The sequence below is a fragment of the Malaclemys terrapin genome, chromosome 14 (genome assembly GCF_027887155.1).
Source record: "Malaclemys terrapin pileata isolate rMalTer1 chromosome 14, rMalTer1.hap1, whole genome shotgun sequence".
NCBI lineage: Eukaryota > Metazoa > Chordata > Testudines > Emydidae > Malaclemys > Malaclemys terrapin.
Window position 1 is genome coordinate 30,967,864 of NC_071518.1, and position 19,580 is coordinate 30,987,443.

The following is a 19,580-nucleotide window of genomic DNA, read 5'->3' on the forward strand; positions in this document are numbered from 1 at the left end:
ATGCGTGGGAGAGACTGATCTGAAATATTCTAACTTCAACCCTCCTTATGTAGCAAAACACACAGTACAGAGAGAGAAAACAATGTTTTCCTTACAGTGCTGAGAGAGAAAACAATGTTTTTACTAAATAGGGGCCAAATTCTGCAGTCCTTACTCAAGCAAAATTCCCTTTAACTTCCAATGGGAGCTTTTCTAGAATACAGACTGCATCATTCAGCTCTAAGCTAGCCAAAGTTAGAGATAGGGTGGAACAGAATTTTCTATTAATTCAAGTACTCTGGAGATGATTCAGCCCATCCCACATTTCACATGTTGATCAATTTTTATATTAAAAACTGATCAGATTGTGTAATTCTAAAGTTGTGTTTTAAGCTCTGCATGTTCTACACATTATCATGGAATGCGCTGAAATGCTGGCTTGTTCCAGACACAGTGAGGAGGACTAATGAGTATAAAATATAAATAAGGTGAAAATATCAGAGTTTGCTGGATTGGAAATCAGTTGATAATTTCTGCAGATTTCTCACTCTGAGTTACCGTTGAGCCATTGGCTGAACTGGAGTCAAGTCTGTATGTGTGACTCAGATTGATATATATTGTATGAAGAGTGGTTGCCACTAAGAAGCCAGTAGTTACCAAACTATAGTATCCCAAGATATCACAGTTATTTCCTATGCTTAGAATATGAAAGAACTGTGGTATATCATCTACCAAAGTGAGAGAACTGTGGATAAATGCTGATTTTTGGAACATAATTGTTTTAAATGGCAAATGTTGAGATATGAAAAGGAATACAGGAGCATACAGGGAACTACAAATAATGCTAGATTAGTTTATCTGTTTACCAGGGGGCTCAATTTTCTAATGATAATTGGTTGTACAAACCCTGTATTTGAATGTTCAGATGGATACCTGGGTACCCAAATACACTTTTAAGCTATTTGAGTGACAATCTGAGAGTATAGTTTAGTGTGTTCAAAAGATACAGTACTACCAGTACTGATGTTTGAAAGGATAGCACAAGGAAAGTCTTGCTAAAATGTTGCTGATTAACAGGTAGCTAAATCCAAAATCACAGCTTTAAAAAAATTCATCTGCCTATGTTCTTTCTGGCAATATCTCACATTACTTTTCTTCTCTTTTAATGTCCATATACCACTACACGCTATTTATTGCATTTTCAGCCCAAAGGCAGCTTCTTTAAAAAATGTCCAGGCCATATCTAGTGACTAGGGTTCAAATTTGATTTTGGTCACAAGTGAAAATGAATGTGGGGTGTCATCATATTCTCCATTTCTACACAGCACAAAACAACCAGACAATTGGGCACAATAAGTATTCTATTTAAGAGAGGCCCTGGCCTGGAAAAACAGGGGTATTGCGGCTTAGGACTAAAATATTGGCAAAGCTGTGTGGAAAAGCTTGTACAGAAGCTGCCCACCGCCTGCTAGATTCAAGCCTGTGGTATTAGTTCCTCATGCTCATGGGCATGAAAACAACAATATAACATAAGAAAGGACATAACAAAATTTATGTAGAGAGGAATGGCCATGAGACCTAAAACATGTTTGACCTTTTACCTACTCCATTCACAAAACTAGAAAAAGGGGAGGAAAATGGTGGATTATTACAGACTTTTTTCTCTTAAAAAAAAAAAAAACCTGTGACATGTTTGTCCTGTTCTTTTACACACTGTGGAAATTCATGCCTCCTATTCCCTTCCCTCAAAAACACTAGGCACAGCACAGCCTGAAAAGGAGGTGGGGTTAGAAAAAGGTGTGTCATGCTTCAATAGGCAAAATAGATAGTAATTTAAAAATGACTAATTTGACAAAAAGCTGGATATGTAAAGTACCTGGGGCAACCTGGCACACACAGTAGCTACAAGAAACATTGCTGCAGTAATTATATGAAACTAATTACTATGTGCAGTGTATTCTACCTTAGCGTCACATGGTATATACACTCACACACGTTCACAGATTGCAAGATGGGAGACAACACCATTAAATATTGGTATCAAAATTCTATGTCACACAAGTTGTCTGATCATTTATTCTGGAATATAACAATAATTCTCGATTGTTTTCTTTAATTAATGGGTGAAGTATAGCACCCATTTTGTGGCAACTTTCAAGATTAAGAAAAACATTTTGGCTCCACATGGGAATGAAAACAAAACCTTTTTGTGAAATGGAACTGTGTCAAAACATTTGATTTTGGATTGAAAAAGTCAGGTTTTCAACTCCTCTCTCTCATGTCCACCCTAGACCTCAAAAACCTTATTGCCAAAAATGTCTTCAAAATCTGTTTCAGCAAAATGTTTTGGCTGTGGTGTAATGTTTTTTCTTCAAAAATATTTTGAGGAGCCTAGTGATGAATAAAGCTAACAAGTAGGGAAAAAGAGGGAGTTGAAAACAAACCATTTAGTCAATCTTGTCCTTACAAGAGAAATAAAAGAATCCAATGAAAAACAGAATGACGTATTTTCACTCCATCTTGACCCTTCAACAGTACCTTCAGTATGGGAAAAGCTATAATATTTGCGACTGCAAGGATTCAAAGTACTAATCTGGCCTGCTTTGTCCCGTGCTCTTATTTCCATAAGAAATAATTGCAAGTTTAAATTGTGACAAGTTGCATTGGCTCATGGGAACCCAAACATCTTATCTCCTGATAACATGTTGAGATAACACACGTCACCACTGTAGCAAACATGAGGATACTTGTCTTCACTTATTTTATGTACACTCGATCACATTCCTACCTACACTTTCCTATCTTTTCTTTCAATACGCTCCACACATTCTTTTACTGAAGTACAGAACTTGCTTTCTCAATAAGAATTGGGCACTTCAGTTGCACCACAGTTGTGCCTTTGCAACAAGCAAGCAAAAGTTAAAAGAGAATCAGGAATACTCCTTTTGAAGGTCATCATTTCATGTCCCACCAGAGGAGTGCCTTTTTTTTTTTTTTTTTTTTTTTTTTTACAAACACAATTGGGATGTTGGCCTTTAGATAGTCTTTCCTTCCTTGAGGTAGAAAGGGTGTTAACCACCATTGCCAGAGCGATCTGGAAACTACCCAGAAAAAGAGGCTGTAATGTATTACTACTAGTTTATTAGCCATTGTTCTACTGATAAATTCTTCATTGTGTTGTAACTGCAATCATATACTGTATCTAAAATTTCTGATTATCCATATCTCTTACATAAAAAAAGTTCATTTTTTTTAAAGCTGGTTGAAAAGTTTTCATGAAAACTTTCTTTTTAAAATAAACACAAATTTTCACAGAAGTTTTCATTTGAATTTTTGTTTGTTTATTTGTGATGAAAAACTGAAAACCAAAACATTTTTGGTTTTTGGCAATGGAAACATTTTTGGTTTTCAGCTTTTTGGTCCTTCCTTCCATTTTGTTTTAATTTGGAAGTGGAAAAATGGGGACAAAGGAAGGGAAATGAAGAAAAAAACAAAACTAAAGATGTTTTGGTTTTCAAAAATGGATTTTTTTTGTTTAATTGAAAAACAAAAACTATGAAAATTTTTGAACGCCTAATATTTTTATTATTTATTTATTTATTTAAAAAATAATGGACCAAATCCAGTCGTTATCAGATTGAATTTGGCCCAATGTCTGCCTGGAAACTATACATTGCTCATGAAATTTGCAAAGACCTCCAGTGTCTATCATATTCTAATATTTGCTAAAGATAAGCAATTGATATTACCTGTTAGGTTCCATGGATGGAAAGCTTTAAGCTTCCCTTGTACTTGCTATAGTCTGAAGATGAAGAGGTTACCAAACAGCTGTCTCCTTTTCTACCTCAGATTTCTTTGGTTTGCACTCCCACAGGCTACAACACTCCCTGGTGACAAAGAATTCAATCCAATTTCTACTGGAATCACTGGATATGTTTCCATGGACTACAGTGTGAGTTGGACATGGTCTAGATGTCTCAGATAGAGCCCTATGTTTCTCTGCTTTGCTGCTGATTCTGTGTTCTCCATATTATCTATTGACTGGTGAATTTGTTGTGTGGGTACATAGCTCACACTTCTGAGGATTTTATCACTATTCTTATGATCTAGAAATATTGTATTCCTGTGGAGAACTCAACAGAATACTATTCATCACTTGTAATGTGGCTTCTATATAATGTTTTACTTACATACTTTGAAGTTCATCTCAGGAGGCAAGAAACATGATTTGTTACTTAACAGGCGCCAGGGTAGATGAAAACCATCCAGTATGGGATATACATTTAAACTGGCAGAAAATACTTATTTGAATTCAGGAATAGGTAATTTTTCAGTTAAACCTTTACCAGATGTAGTATCATGGTAAATGCCAAAATTCCTGAAAAAGTAACCCTCAAAATCTAATACCAATCATTGCAAAGGGCATGCCTCTATATATCTCTGGATTTGGGGGCTGTTTTGCATCCCATGGGAGGGACACAAAAGTTTGGGGTATTTTATATGTAATTTAATATAGTTAGTATTTTCCCAAAACAAATTGCACTGTCAATTGACAGACTATGATTAAAAAAAAAGTGTTTTACTTGTACACCATTTATAAAAGTTCAGTCACCTAAATTCCCCAGCCTAGTGCTTCTGGACTGAGAATATCCTATTTGAGTTTCATTTATTTAGGCATGTCACATGCACTTGTTCTAATCTCCAGACGTATGTGCAATCAATGTATTGAAGGCACATATACAAATGTTCATATAATCCAATGTCTGCTAGTGGCCTATTCCTAATCTCCAAAATGAAAACCCATAATCCCTTCTGTCTAAAACACCTCAGCCCTTCAACCTGTTGCCTTAAAAAAGTCTGGAAAGGCAGAATTTGCTTTGCTAATTTCCCTCATGGTCAAATGCGGTCAGAGCAGACTTTACCGAGGGAGGCCCAAACATAGATGCTCATATTTTGAATATCTGCACAATCTACTGTGAGGGATTTAATTTATGGGTGGAGCCTGGAAAAGTATCCCTGCATCAACAGTGCCCTCCCCCAATTTGACCCTGCCCAAATAGAAGCAATCTGCTCTCCAAAGCAGGCTGAAAATTACTCACAGTGTAAAACATTCAACTCGGCAGCAGAGTGGTTTTACTTGGTTGTTCACCACTGATATAATTCTGCTGAAGATGAAGTTTCCAAGGCTATCGTGGAGGTGAAAAAAACCTTCTTTGCCTACCACACAGCTATGGATCTGCCCTCAGAATTCCATCAGACCAAGGCAGTGACTTCAGCCATTGAAACTCTTGCAGTCTCCTTGCTTCTTTTTCCTGAAGGCCATCTTCATACTCTGGTGACTGGTGAGGATGATGCAGGAGAAGAGAGTGCTGGGGGTTACTGTCTCCTGGGACAAGAACAGAGAATAGCAACAGGCTATAGGCAAAGCATTTGAACAGTATCTTCTTCAGAGCCTGTAGAAATCTGTGTGGTTCAATTGATCTTTGAGGGCATTCTTCTTTCTTTCTCCCCTTCAAAGGAAAATATCCTTCCATCCAAACAAGCATGGTATAATAATATTCTGGTTCTTCTTTTATTATTAGTGAACTAAATGGCCATAACCAATGAGTCCAGCTTACAGTTCAACTCCTGTTTTGCAAAGTGGCTACAATGAGAGTCAGCTCTTGGCATTCTACTCTTTCTTTACACAGGCAAATCTCTCACTGGTTTCAGTGGGGCATTTGAATGAGCAAAGTGAGGACTGCAGACTGTGGTGCTGAACAGCAGAGGTGGGATTGTGCCTGGCCCTTGTGTGGGTATGCAAGGGGCTGTTTTCTTCCTTTATGCGCTCTGCACAAAAGCCAGACTTGGTAGCAGTCCCTCTGCTCTGGGATACTGTTTCCTTCTAGCACTCTTTGAGATACAAATCACTCCAAAAGCGAAAAGTTTCAGCCATAGCCTAGTTCTGCATTGGTCTACAGAGCTGGCCAGACGTATGGGATGGGCTACCAAAGGAACGTTGTAGCATGTGTGTTCCCATTGTACATTTGGGATCTTGGAGAGGGACTGTACATTAGGGGCTTCCCTTGGGTGATGCTGTATTGTCTCACCTCTAACACTGACCCAGTGGCTATATGCCATAATTTGGCCTTTACAGAATTAAGACAGTGTTACAGTACACTCCTCATTTTTTTAAGGACTGTGGCAGCAATGTTAATCAATAAGACAAGATAATCTCACTGATGAGTACAATGCTGAGTATTAGCCAAGATTAACCTCACATCTAGGAGAAAGATTTTTAAAAATGCTAAACTTCATTAAGAATGGTGTTTGAGAGGAGACGGAACAGGGATTATCAATGGAAACAAACCTAAATTGCTTACCGAAAACTGGGTGGGAGATAGCCTACTTTACTCTGGCTACTGAGTATAATATTAAGTAGAAAGAGCTCATTTAAAAAAAAAAAAGAATTCCAAACAGTCAAAACATAAAAGTGTAGAATGATCATAAAATAATACAATTTTCTTACCTAACGTTTCAACTGTCTGAAGAAATGCTTTTCTTGTACAAAAGATATAACTATATATCTTCTGATTTTATTGGCTGCAGATTCCACTAATTATCATAAAAAATTATTGCCACTAATAAAAATTCTATTATAAGTTACTTATAGTAATCTCTAGGGTACTATACTTAGGCTAGAAAAGATTATAATTACATTACATTACAAAGAGAATTTGTTTCCTGAAGTGGCTTTAACATTGTCTGTTTCTTTTAACACTTTAAAGTTGCCTTTTTTCCCCTTTCAGGTCAAACGTTGCCTGTTTTCTTCATTGCGCAGGATGTGGTTTTATCCCAGAATAATGATCCATCTCTGTTGAAAGTGACGCAAATGAAGTTTTAAAATCACAAATATCTGGGTGGGTTTCACCTCCCGAGGGGGTTAGTGTGTCTCAATGGAAGGATGCATGAAAGGGAAGACCTAACACTCTCCGCCCAAAGGGAAACATGCTCTGTATAAAATTGCTGGAAGCTGGTGGGTGTTCACGCAAAATACAATGTTCGGATTTTATTTGACAAGACAACAATTGTTATTTTCCCCTTTAGATAATTTGCATTTTCCCATCTGTGAGGCTGATGACTCTTAAATGACCTTAAATCATATTTCTGCTTACAGGCAAATGTGAAACTCTGCTTGCTACCTGCTTGGACTGAACATCAAATTAAATAGCTTTGCTTTGATAGCTGACAGTGCAGTAAATAACCTCAAAGTCCAACTAATTAAAATAAAATTGGAACAGTGGCCATTTCTTTTAGAAAGGGTTTCAATGCTTCAATAGCGGGGCTAATCAACATCTTAATTAACAGTCATATAAAATGAAATAGCCCATCGGAGTTGCTTTAAAATAGACAACTTATTTATGCAAAGACTTGTGGCATATTAATTGCTAACACTAAGGAAAAAAAAAACGCCTTTGAGGTTTACAGCTGCTTTTGCAGCAAAGGATTTGAGAGCTAAATTGTGGAAGAAGCATATTACAGTAGTTAATTTTATTATACACTTGAACCAGAAGCACAAGTGAGGTTGGCAAAGTTTTGTTTAAAAAAAAAAAAATCAAATTCATTGCTCAAAGCAGCACCAGGATGTTTCCACTCTATTCCAAGATAAACATTAAGGGTTAGATCCTGCAAGGTGCTGAGTGAACTGATCCTGCTCCAGCAAGATGTTTAGTCACATGACTTCAGTGGGACTACTCAAGTGCTTAGAATTAAGCCTGTGCTTTGCTAGATCAGGACTAGGATGTCCAGCACCTTGCAGGATTGATCCCTTATCCCCTAGTCCTGCAAACACTTACATACACAAACATATGGTCTCATGTGAGCGCCGTCAGTGGGATTACTTACAGGAGTGTGTTTGCAAGATCGGGCCCTAATTTGCTTTTTTGCTCCAATTAAGCTACCTATGTTCATAACTTTAAATACTTTATGAACATGTGGGATTGGGAGGGGAGAGTCGAGGGAAGGCAGAGAGGAATTACATTTCCTTCCCTAATTACTTTACTTTTGTTGACATCTTGGAATAAGTTTTTACTTTCAGAGAAGAACAGTTGATTTACACTACAGAAACAGCCCAGCAAGCATGAGAAAATTATTTGCCTTTCCTCCTGCCAGGCATCCATTTCCTTTTCACTGTTGCTAACAATGTGCTAACTATTTATGCATTTGTCAAAGGATCACAACATAAGAAAACTATATTTAAATAACTTCAATACCAAGTAAAAACACAGTGTAATGATTTGGAGTCTATTTAAGTAATAATAATATTTGTACAGGCTGCCTGGCAAGAATGCTGGTAGAGGGTAGGAGCTGAGTATAACCTTAAAGGGTCAGCAGCATCAATACATTTCTAATAGAATTTAATTTTCCTTTTTAAATAACTTTGATTTTAAGATCTTGAAATATGCACAATTTTTTTTTATTCATGGAGCAAACACTGATTTAGCTGTATTTTGAAGGGAGCTGAAAATAAGGATGGCTGTTTTTGTAGCAATAGATTGAGGTCACTATAAGTTGCCGAGTGATGAGAGTTTTGCTGGCCTTTGGTGAAATGAATTGGTTTGCTCATTTCACTCTCTAATAATGGAGAGGGTTTTTACATCACAAGTCACTACAGCTAGCACTAAGTGGATCCCTTGCTGGCCATCTCAGCACACAAATTCACGGTGCAGTTGCATAGCTAACCTGTCTGAAAATCTGGCCCATTAAAATCCAGGAGACTTTCTATATCAGTCTGTAACCATTAGTAGATTAATTTATGGGCTTGCAAACCTTGACAGTGTCCTTAAGATTCATTGCACTAAAGGAGGATAGCTGAATAAATAAGCTCCCATACATTTAACTGCCCTGCCCACTCCATCCTTGCTCCCCACTTTACAAGGGCCATATATCATTTTAGATCAAATTCTCCTTCCATCCTACACGTAGCTGGTAATAGCTCACTTTACTTATTGCAATGTATTTATATCAGACATTCTGAGTAACAACAGTCAATCGGTTGAAGGCACCCATGATGCAGAGCCTTATGGGTAAGAGGGGGGAAAAATACACCTGATACCAAGTGCACGTGCACTGTGCTGCCTGGGTCACCAGACAGGTAAATAGTTCTTGGGCTATTGGGGCTGTGAGCACTATGGAAACAGTGAGATCAGCAGATAGGGATGAGGAGGGATAGAGACAATGTAAAGCACAGCACCATCAGCCAAACAGAATCCCACCCAGAAATTATTTTTAAAACAAAAAATAATCCATATAACTAAACATATGAAAAAAGATTTTGGCGCTCACATGATTTTGGCAAACCACCATTCTGTTTCCTCTGCTAGCATGTTATATCCCTTTCCCCCTTCCTGTGTTTGTCTTGTCTATTTAGACTGTAAGCTATTCGGGTCAGGGACCATCTATTTTTACTCAAAATTTGTAAAGCATCTAATGGCGTCCTGGGGCCTCAGGTTCTAGTGAGATACAGACAAATAATAACAACACTAAAGTAACCCTGACAAGCAGTAAGTGTAATAGAAGTTACAATAGTTTTGTTAGATAACCTGGGACCAACACAGCTACAAAAACACTGCATACAATAGTTTTGTTGGCAGACAAAAACTCAGAGGAAAAATGAATACATCTCAGATCACTCCACATTAGTATTCAGACAAGCTAGGCTTTTTTTTGCCTTGGCAGAAACACCCAGTTTCTTGAGTATCTTGGGTGGTTTAAACAAGATCTAGAAGACCGTGAGGCAGCAGCAATTCTGTGTTCTACTAAAGCTTCCTCCAAAACATTAAGACTCACTGATTCCCCTTATAGGGGAACTGAACTATTTAGTACCATGTTTTTTTTTTCTCTTCATTTCATGCATGTGTCAATATGCTTTAAAATGCCTTATTTCTAGAGGCAAAAGTTGTGCCCAGACAAGCCCACTCTGATTATGTATGTACAGTGTATATGAAAGTTTGCAGTTGTGGTTGAGAAATGGTATGAAGGTTACGTAGTGAAATGGTATATGTCTCTGCAGGACCACAGCGAGGTAGCTAATGAAACGTACATATATAATTCAAAACACTGTCTGTCTTTTAGTGGATCAGATATCCAGCAAAAATGGTTGTTTGCTTTGGGCTTGACACAAAACCACCACATATAGTATTCTTCATACATCCAAACTTAGTGATCTGGGATAAACAGTCTAGTATAGCTGTCAAAAAGAAAAGATTTCTAGGTCATGCAGGAATTATATACTCCTATGTACAAGAAGAAAATGGTCTAAAATTTCAGCCATGCAAACTCCAGCTGATATTAGGAGGAATAATTCCTAAATCCCTTTAACTCTTTCAGTTTCAGGTAAATATACAGCATTCAGCAGCGTTATGATATTTACCATAAGATGAAAACTCATCATAGTACTTTACTAAGGCTACATAAAGATTTTGTGCCGTCATTTCTTCACACAATACACAGTAATTCTTGTAAAGCCAAAGATCTATCCCAGATGAAGAAAAATGTAGCATACACATGTTTAAACATAAAAATATATTCTGCCTGAAAACATTTTTTCTACCCCTTACAGCTAGCACTTAAATATTGTACATAGTATTTGTAGAATTTAAAATGAAAAAGGCTGTCAACTCATTTGTCCAAATTTGAACCCTCCACAACTCTCCTTAGAAGTTAGAGGAATAAGATGTCAAGGTTTGCAGGAGTTACTCTTCTCAAGTGCAGCATCTGGCTCCCTGATGAACTTCACAGGCATGCATGTTGGGAGTTGTTTCAGAGACTGTCTTGGAGTGAGGCTGCTGATGTGGTGTTTGGGCTCTTAGACAACCTTTTGTATGACTCAGCTTGGATTTGGATGCAATTTAGCTTGCTTAAGAACAAGAAGGAACTAGATAAATCCTACATGATGCAAATGAGGGACTTGGCTACCCCGTTACTTGCTGGTTAAGGGATAAAGTGCTCCTGCCCAATTTTAGCAAGAGAGTCTTTTATTAAAGTTATTCTCTTACAGTCTTTCTTGGTAATATGACGAAAGAGGGATTGGCTACCAATTTTGCTGAGGCTAAGCCCCTCCCAGCCATGCTCCTAACAAATAAATTAGCCTTTAAAAGGCGGAATGTTTTCCAAAAGCCCCTTTTTTCCATATTGCCCATTCTCATAAGTTCCTTGGTCAGACAGGAGCAATGTGCCCTAACTGCCCTACTGTACAGAAAGAACACATTTTTAGATCGCAGGCATGAGACACTTCCTTTAGAATAACTGTCTTAATGTGTAACTTGGTCTTCATTCAAGCGTTGCTCCCTTCAGCTTTGTTCAGGTCCAACCGATTCTTGTCTTTAATGGCCAAACCAAAGATCTTGAACTTTGTTTACCATGTAACCTGTCACTGTGATAAAAACCCAAAGCCTGTTCCAACTTTCAAGAAAAGGAGACAAGACTTGTGTGGTTTTTCCTGGCGTTTATTTCTGCTTTGCAAAACCTATTCAGACTCAGACAGTAATGCTGAGCACTTGAAGTAGGTGTTAAATTGAGATTATGGTAAACGGCAGATTTGTTTGATCAGGGAAGAAATTATTTCACCAAGACACAAGAGAATGAAGCTGAGTTACACGTCACTTACTGTATGAATTGATCAGCAAGCAAATGAGGAGTTCCTGGTTATGGACAGCGGCACCATGGAAAATAGTATAAACCTAATATGAAAGAGAAAAGAAAGTTATGTTTTGAAATGGAAAATATTAATTGCAGGCTCCCTTTGTCCAAAACGGTAATGAACATGTAAACACAAGACCAGAACTTTCTTAACAGGTTTACTATTCTATTTATATGCTGCCTTAATGTTTCTAAGAGCAGCACAGTTTGAAACTTTTTCTTTCACATCCAGTTTCACAGTGAAAAAGAGGAATAGGTTTTTTTTGGCAAGGCCTGTAGCATTTAGGCTTTGTTTAGTAACAAGTGATGAGCAGCCACAAAAGGTTTAAGGATGACTACTACTACAGCATGAAGAAACAGCAAGCAGTACGGTAACTATGTAGGTTTTATTTGGAAACACTAATTAGGTAGTAATTATAGCTTTGGTAGATTATTTTGTAGTCATACTTAGTAGACACAAAAGTAATTACAGTGGATCGTATCCTCCCTTCCAACATAAAAATGCATGGAAGGGTGGACTTACCTTGAAATAGCTCATGTTTTCTTGAGGTACTACTGCCTTCAGAGGTGGAACTGAATCTCTGTAAGGCAGGCCACCAGCAATGTGCAACTGGCAGGGCAAGTGGCCTGCTAAGTTACCCACAGATTGATGGACCATAGGAAAAATAGGTCTGAATCCTGTATATCCTTGAACACAAACACACAGACCGCTACACATTTCCTTCCCCCACCACATTTGGCATATGACTGTGCTTTGTTGCCACCGACTCCCCCCGTTGGCTGGGTCCATGCCACCCCGCTACAGGCTTTCACATGGTATGCATTGTAAATATATGCTATTCAGAGCAACACCGACTGTCATCTTGATAGCTAGTATACTATGCGACCAGTGAAGTGCCACATCACTGAACACTAAGAAACATATTGCCTGCTTTCAATATCAATGACCTACAGAGAAGAATATGGAAGTGAGGAAATTTGCAGTGATAAACTGGGATGAAGGTTGAGGGAACAGGTTAATATAGTGAAAGAGTGTGATAAAAATTCAAAATGAAAAAGGTGGTATTATTCACTTTGGATATGAAATGCTTGGATTCAAGAAAATTAGGTCATATTTATTTAACAGAGAGAAAATATAAACAAACTCACCTATTAAAGCACCAGGAGCAGAAAACCATATAGAGAGTTTTAATTAGGAGGTAGAAGTATTTACAGAGGAAAATGTCTTCTTATTTGTTAAATTTTCCAAAATTCTATTTCATAGTTTCTTCTGTGCTCCCTTTATGGATGGGAGGAGCTCCCAGTGAATATCAGCACTCAAAAATAATGAGATTGGGAGGGGGGGGGGGAAATTGAGATTTAAAAAAATAACTTTTGGAGTCTTTTTATTTCTCTTGTGGCTTTGGAGCCATCATTAGGGTTCATGATTGTCTCTGCAACCAGCAGGGCTAGAAACCTTTTCTTTTTTTAAAATGACTACTAAGAATCCCATGTAATAGGATTCCAGCAGCTAGGGCTTTAAGGAAGCACCAAATATAGCAAAAACTCATGCTAAGATTGCAAGAGCTGGCAACACAAACATCCACAATCTCACCTCATTGTCCTTCCACTCTCCTCAACATTCTCCTCTGCAGTGATGCCTATAAAATACTCAACAAGGGCTAGGGATTTGTTGTGGTGTGACCACTGCTTATCAGGCTGACTAGTACTGTCTCATTGTTGCCTTCTACTCCTTACATCTGTTCATTGTATCTATTTGCTGTATCTTATCTTATAGTAAGAGCTTTGCGGTGGGGACTATCTTTTTGTTCTGTGTCTGTACAGTGCTTGGCACAAGCAAGGTCCTGGGCCACGATTGGGACCCTTTGGTGCTATCGCAATATAAATTAATAACAACAGTAACAACAATAAATAGTTAATACACATATGAGTAGAACTTCTATCGTGCTAGAGCCTTGATGCTTTATCCGATGATCACTTACTCTGCAGGGAAAACTTCACTGAATAATACTGAGCTCATTTAAAAAGACACACTCTTCTGTAGCATAGGTGGGATTTTTGGGCTCTAGCACTGTACATCAAAGACTAGAACATCTTATTCTAAAGAGGAACCCATATGGACTTTCTGGAGTCATTTGCTGTGCACTTCTTAGGTAGCCAAAGCATTAATCAGATTGCTGTACTTACAGATTTTTTAGCAAGGAATTGCTTCTCTCTTTTATTTCTAGAGCGAACATCATGGCATAAAGCAAAGTTAAATTACATAATAATCATTCAGTTTGTTGTCTCTGGCTGTATTCAGGGAAACCCTTCAATCAGGAAAGCATGGGCTTACCTAGAAGCCAGAGGGAATTAACCACGTGCTAGAAGTTAAGCATGTTCTTAAATGCTTTATTGAATACAGCTTCATGTAAGCACATGCTTCAGTGCTTTCCTGGGTTGGGGCCACTGTCATTAAAATTGTCTGCTTCATAACGGATCAGTTTTCACATAAACAAGTAAACACCATTTTCAATAAATCTGTGATCATTTAAAAGCTTTGCTCCAATTTGAAATATGAGTTTCACACTTATGGCCTGAACTTCAATAAATAAAAACACATAATTTGGGGGAGAAAAAAAAGTTAAAAAGTGCCAAACATCCATGATGTCGTTTTATTTGTTACTAGGTGCTGTCTTTTTTTAATTATTTTTTTAAATGATGACTCCCAGACATACATCTTAGCATAATAATAAAAAAAAAACATTCAGAGGTTGTGGCTGATTAGAACTGAAAGGGAGCCCTGGACTGACACATTAACTTGATCAGTTTTTGTCAAAGTTCACATTGTTCTAGTTCTAATTTATGGTACGTGTGGTATATATCTTCTTGGTTGAACAATTACATTATTCTAAACAATTAAATTGCTATGATACACATAATGCATGGCTCCTGAGCATAAAGTTCTTTAATGATGGCAGACTCTAAAGTGGTACAGTTCACTTTTAAAAGGTCATGCATCTTTTTTCAGTAGATTAACATTTTATCTTTTAATGGTGTTAAGAAAAGGTCAAAGATTCTAACAGATGGAATATGGAAAGCTTCTTTTGAAGAAGATCAATGTGTTAAGCATCAATCTAAGTCCAGAAACACAGCCATTTAATGACTATTGTTCTTGTTTTATTTTAAATTACCACTATCCTGAATGCTAAAATTACATTTTCATATTTGAAAATCAACTTCTTCCGAAACAGATGCCTCTAATGTAACGAATGTCTATTTGTCTGTTGTACTTTCAGGAATCTTTCTATATTTTAGAACAAAAAAGTTTACCCTTAGGCTAATGGCATTTTTTTTTTAAACTGACATCCAAACAAATGCACTAGGAATGACCCCCAATGGCAAAAAGAGAGTTAATTTTATCTTGGTTTAACTGAATATGTTTGCAATCATTAGATGGAATATGTGATTTAAATCAGTTTTCTCTTCTTAGATAATATGCTGTTTAAAGAAAAAACTTTAAATCTTGGTGGCAACATAGGCTGCACTTATTACAAAAATGTTCAAGAAGGGAATAAGGAATTATTTTTATGTAATGGATCTTTTTACTTGTATACTACCATGAAGTCTTAGGCCCAGATCCTGTAAAAAATTACACATAGGCTTACCTTTAAACATCCAAGTAGTCTCATTGACCTCAAGTTTAAAGTTAAGAACATGTGTAAGTGTTTGCAGGAGACTGTAAGCTCCTCTGAACTGTGAATGAGTCTGTGTCTATGTTTGTAGAGTGCCTAACATAATGGAGCAACAGAACGGAGTTTCTGGGTACTACTATAAAATAAATATCAACTAATAGTACCCCTAGTAATAGAGATACCTTAAAGAAAGTTACCAGATAGCTTCTGAAGAGCGTGTGAGTATGTGTCTGTAACGTATACACATTTATCATATTTACTTATATTGGAAGTTCCTGCCATTCTCAGGGGCTATGCCTGCTCAGCCCAGCAGAATGACATCAACGGGAGAGTAGTCCTGACAAAGGCAACTAGAGATTCTCTTCCTCGCGACTCCTTGGGGATGACACCTGTAAGTCCAGAGGCAGTGGTGCAGCAGGGCATTTTCACTCAAGACACCATATTGGCAGGTGTGTTCATGTGCCACAGAGCCAGCAGGGATTGGTGGGTTTCAAAATGTAATGATTTGACGGTCCTGCACTGTGACACACAGGGATACAAAATGGCAGATGCCTGGGAGGGAAGCACTGACCTGACTCTTTGTTGGCAGCTGCCTTCTTTGTAGTGAAAATATCTGTTACTAGGTCATTTTACTTTCTGATAAAGTACACTATTCCTCCATCAACAACACGATAAACTGGACCTCAGGCTTAGAAATGCAGACATATTTTTGGAGAAATAACTTAAAACATTAATCAGCTATGTGCAAATCCCTTCCACCCACCCACATTTCAATAAACTATTTGTTTACAGCGGGCTATAAAACCTAAATTGTTATTTACCAGACAAATTTCGCATTTAAACAGGACCCAATGTTTTATCATTTATTCTCATTTTGCAAAGAAGGTTGCAACTAACAGAACAATAGCTCTAGGACAGAAGTCAAGAAGCACTTTGTTAACAAAAAAAAAATATAAAAATTGGCTGATAATACATTACAGGTAAAATATATGGACCAACCACCACATGGTTGCTGTTAAACAAAGGATATAAATCCTCATGCTTCAGGGCTTTAGCCAACCTGTAACTATTGGGAGTTAAGTGGAAACTTTCCCTGGTTGTAGGTCATCCATAACTGTCCACAGCAGGGCTTCTTGTACCTTTCTTTAAAGCCACAGTTGGTGACAGGATACTGGTCTAACCGAGGATGGCAGTTCCTATGTTTCCATATATTGGTTGCTTGGCACTGAAATTTTTCTTAGAAATAATATTCTACTCAAAAGTCACTTGTAAAAATGGAATTGTGGGGTGTCATGCTTGTTTATTTTAGAATTAAATAGTATACATAAAAGGGTACCTGCCCCAGGCTCTAGCTGCCTTCTATTGTCAGTTAAGGTTATCTTGCACAAAAGGAATGCCAGCACTAGCCCACTCATCTTTCCAAAAATATTTGTGGTAAAAGATGGTCTCACAGCATATCCTGAAGCCAACTGTTGCGGACTGGGGTTGGCAGGGGTGGGGAGGGAAAATGAATTCCAAAGATGAAGAGCCCTGTCAGAAGCTCCCTCTCTATGGTGAGGGCTCCAGCTGAGGTATGTTTGCTGATCCCTATCGCAGCCGTATGGTTTGTTGAGAGCAGCTGTCTCTTAGGTAGGATAGTTCTATGGAATTTAGGGCTTTGTAGGTCAAAGCCAACACCTTCAATTCCACCTAGCAGCCAGCAGGCAACCAGGTCTATTACAGAACACAAGTATCATGTACTCATGGCAAGATATTATTTAAACCAAGCAAGCTCCCATATTTTACACTAACTTCAGTTCCTCCTGGATTTAAGGCATGGTTCATTGTACCAAGGTCCACATCTGAAAAGAAAAAGAGACAAACTCCTTGCCAGACCAAGATGATAAAAAGCAATCTTGGGGTCACTGTCATGAGGTGATTGTCTGGGAGCCACTGGGAATGTAACCAGACGGTCAGGTTGTGAAATGCTGGCTGAACATCCTCAATTGAGGAAATGACAAATTCACTCCAAATCCTCTGCTTGTCTTCTTCAACCCACTTTAACCATTTCATTCTTAATTGGATAGACTCTCAGCTCAACTGACTGTCAGAAAAGAATGAAGCCACCAAAGACCAGCCCCATTCTCTCATAGATATATCAGCACTACCTCACAATTTACAGCATCTAAAGATGATGATAGATTTATTAGCAGTATGGACACCTGGTCATTATAAAGCAATTGGTACCCTTCCCTCGTCCAAAACAGGTACTGACAATATCAGTCAGCAAAGAACAAACTACTTCTGCTTTACCAATCAGGAATTGGACAGATTCACAAGGTTTAAAGGCACAAAATTCTTTCAGCACATTCTGAACCTCTGTAAGCATTACTGGGTAAAATTTAATCATGGAAGATATAGCATTGGCTTACTCTGTACCAATGACTAATTCAAATTTGCTTAAATTACAGATTTTTTTTTTTTTTTTTTTTACTGATAGGCCTACAGATGCAAGCTGGGATCTGAGAGTCAAGCTGGGATCCTTCCTTTTCACCAATCATCACCAGCAATAAAAGCTCGGCAGGTGAAATTTTGCCCTCAGCAACAGATTTGCAACACCATTGTCCTCAGTGGGCTTGTAAGGGGATAACAAGTAGGAATTTAGCAAACAATATTACAATACACAAGATTAAATGGAATCCAACTCACTCTCTCTTAGCTGTGTTTGCTCCGCAAGGCTAGCAAGAGTGGAAAGCAGCAAATATGTATGTTTGTCATCTGAGTCAACAACGTAATTCTTCATATACATAGGAAGAAGCTCTACTGAGGAAGAAAATACCATTTTTCCAATAACTTTTCACAGTAGAACTGTGCTTTAAATCAAACAAGCAAATACTGAGCCAGCCCAGTGGCACAGTAACAACAGTTTGATCTGCTACATGGCAGTCTTTGGTTTGGAGATACTACACAATTCCTCATCCTGGGGCCCAGGATTGTGAGTAAGCTTGAAGATGATACTATGCACTTAGGCTCTGTGGAGCAAAGGAACATTCACTCTTCAGAATCCCTTTGTGTAGAAAAAAAAATATCTTGTGCCCTCGGGTGCAATGGCTATGGATGAAATACAACTCAGTAAAAACAAACTGAGGTGTTGCAAGAGAGTTAATGAGCATTTAGTATTTGTGCCTAGTGAGATAAAGTGATGACTCTCCATTGAGGAAGGGGAGAGTAATGACAACAGCTGCGTGACTCTTTTGGTGACCAATGCAAATGTACCTCCAGCTTTTTATGCACTATTTTATGTTTTACTTTGTTTCATGCAGTGCTGATTCTATTAGCCAAGTCCAGTCAATTCTCCCACCTATTTCCTCTTTAGTGTTCCTTTTGCTTTCCTTCATTCTATATCACGTCTGAAAGAAGCTGCATTTATGTGGGATCAAATGTCTTTCAGTTGTTGTTTTACCAGTTCCATTTAAGTGGAGAGCATTTTCACATTCCTCTGATATTCTATGTTTCAAAACCATAAAGAAGTGGATTGAGACATAAATGTTTTCATAAGTCATGTATCCAGTTTGATTTCCGTGTTCGGGTATTGTTGGTGAGACACTTAAAAGAATTGGCTAATTTGATGCTGCTCACAGAAGAAATATATGAGCACTAGCAATTCATAACATCTCCACACAACACTCAGTGTATTGAATAAATAAGATACAAGAGATTTTTCAAAGGATGCATATTTTAACACCCAGTCACATATATCTGAGAATGTAATTTGATATGAAATAACAGTTCCGTGCCAACCCGATAGTGAAATCTGATAAAGAACCTAAAGTTAATTCTAGCTATTTGCTGTGTCCATTTCCCTTTTTATTTTATTCCTAGAATTTTTTGGTTTTTAAGCCTCTGAGTAGTTCTGATCCTTGAGATCTGATTTCTTATACCCTGCAGGGGACAGCATTGGGCAAAGAACAGTGAAAATCATAAGATAAAAGAGGAAACATTTGCTTTCAATTATCAAATTGTTCTTTGCTAATTGAGGTACAAAAGAGTACTTTTTTTCCCCAGGTTAGCACCGCCATCTCTTTCCCCCTCTGAATTATTTATGAAAAATAATTTGGCTACCTATTTCACACTCTCCTCACCAAGGAAAAGATTCCCAACTCTTACTAGCCACTAGCATTACTGAAGGGAAAAGAAATGATGTATAGCATTGCTATAAAACTTAAGAGTTTTTTTCTCGACAGCTGGGTAAGCTTCACCATTTCTCAG

At 37.8% G+C, this 19,580-nt stretch overlaps 1 long non-coding RNA gene across 1 annotated transcript in view; it reads right to left on the reverse strand.

Moving 5' to 3' along the window:
- Window positions 1–15,466, reverse strand: part of LOC128848852 (uncharacterized) — a 17,722-nt gene extending 2,256 nt beyond the window's left edge. Inside the window, exon 1 of the long non-coding RNA XR_008447112.1 lies at window positions 11,627–15,466. This is a non-coding gene — a long non-coding RNA (uncharacterized LOC128848852). The remainder of the gene's footprint in view (window positions 1–11,626) is intronic.
- Between the last annotated feature and the right edge of the window lie 4,114 nt (window positions 15,467–19,580).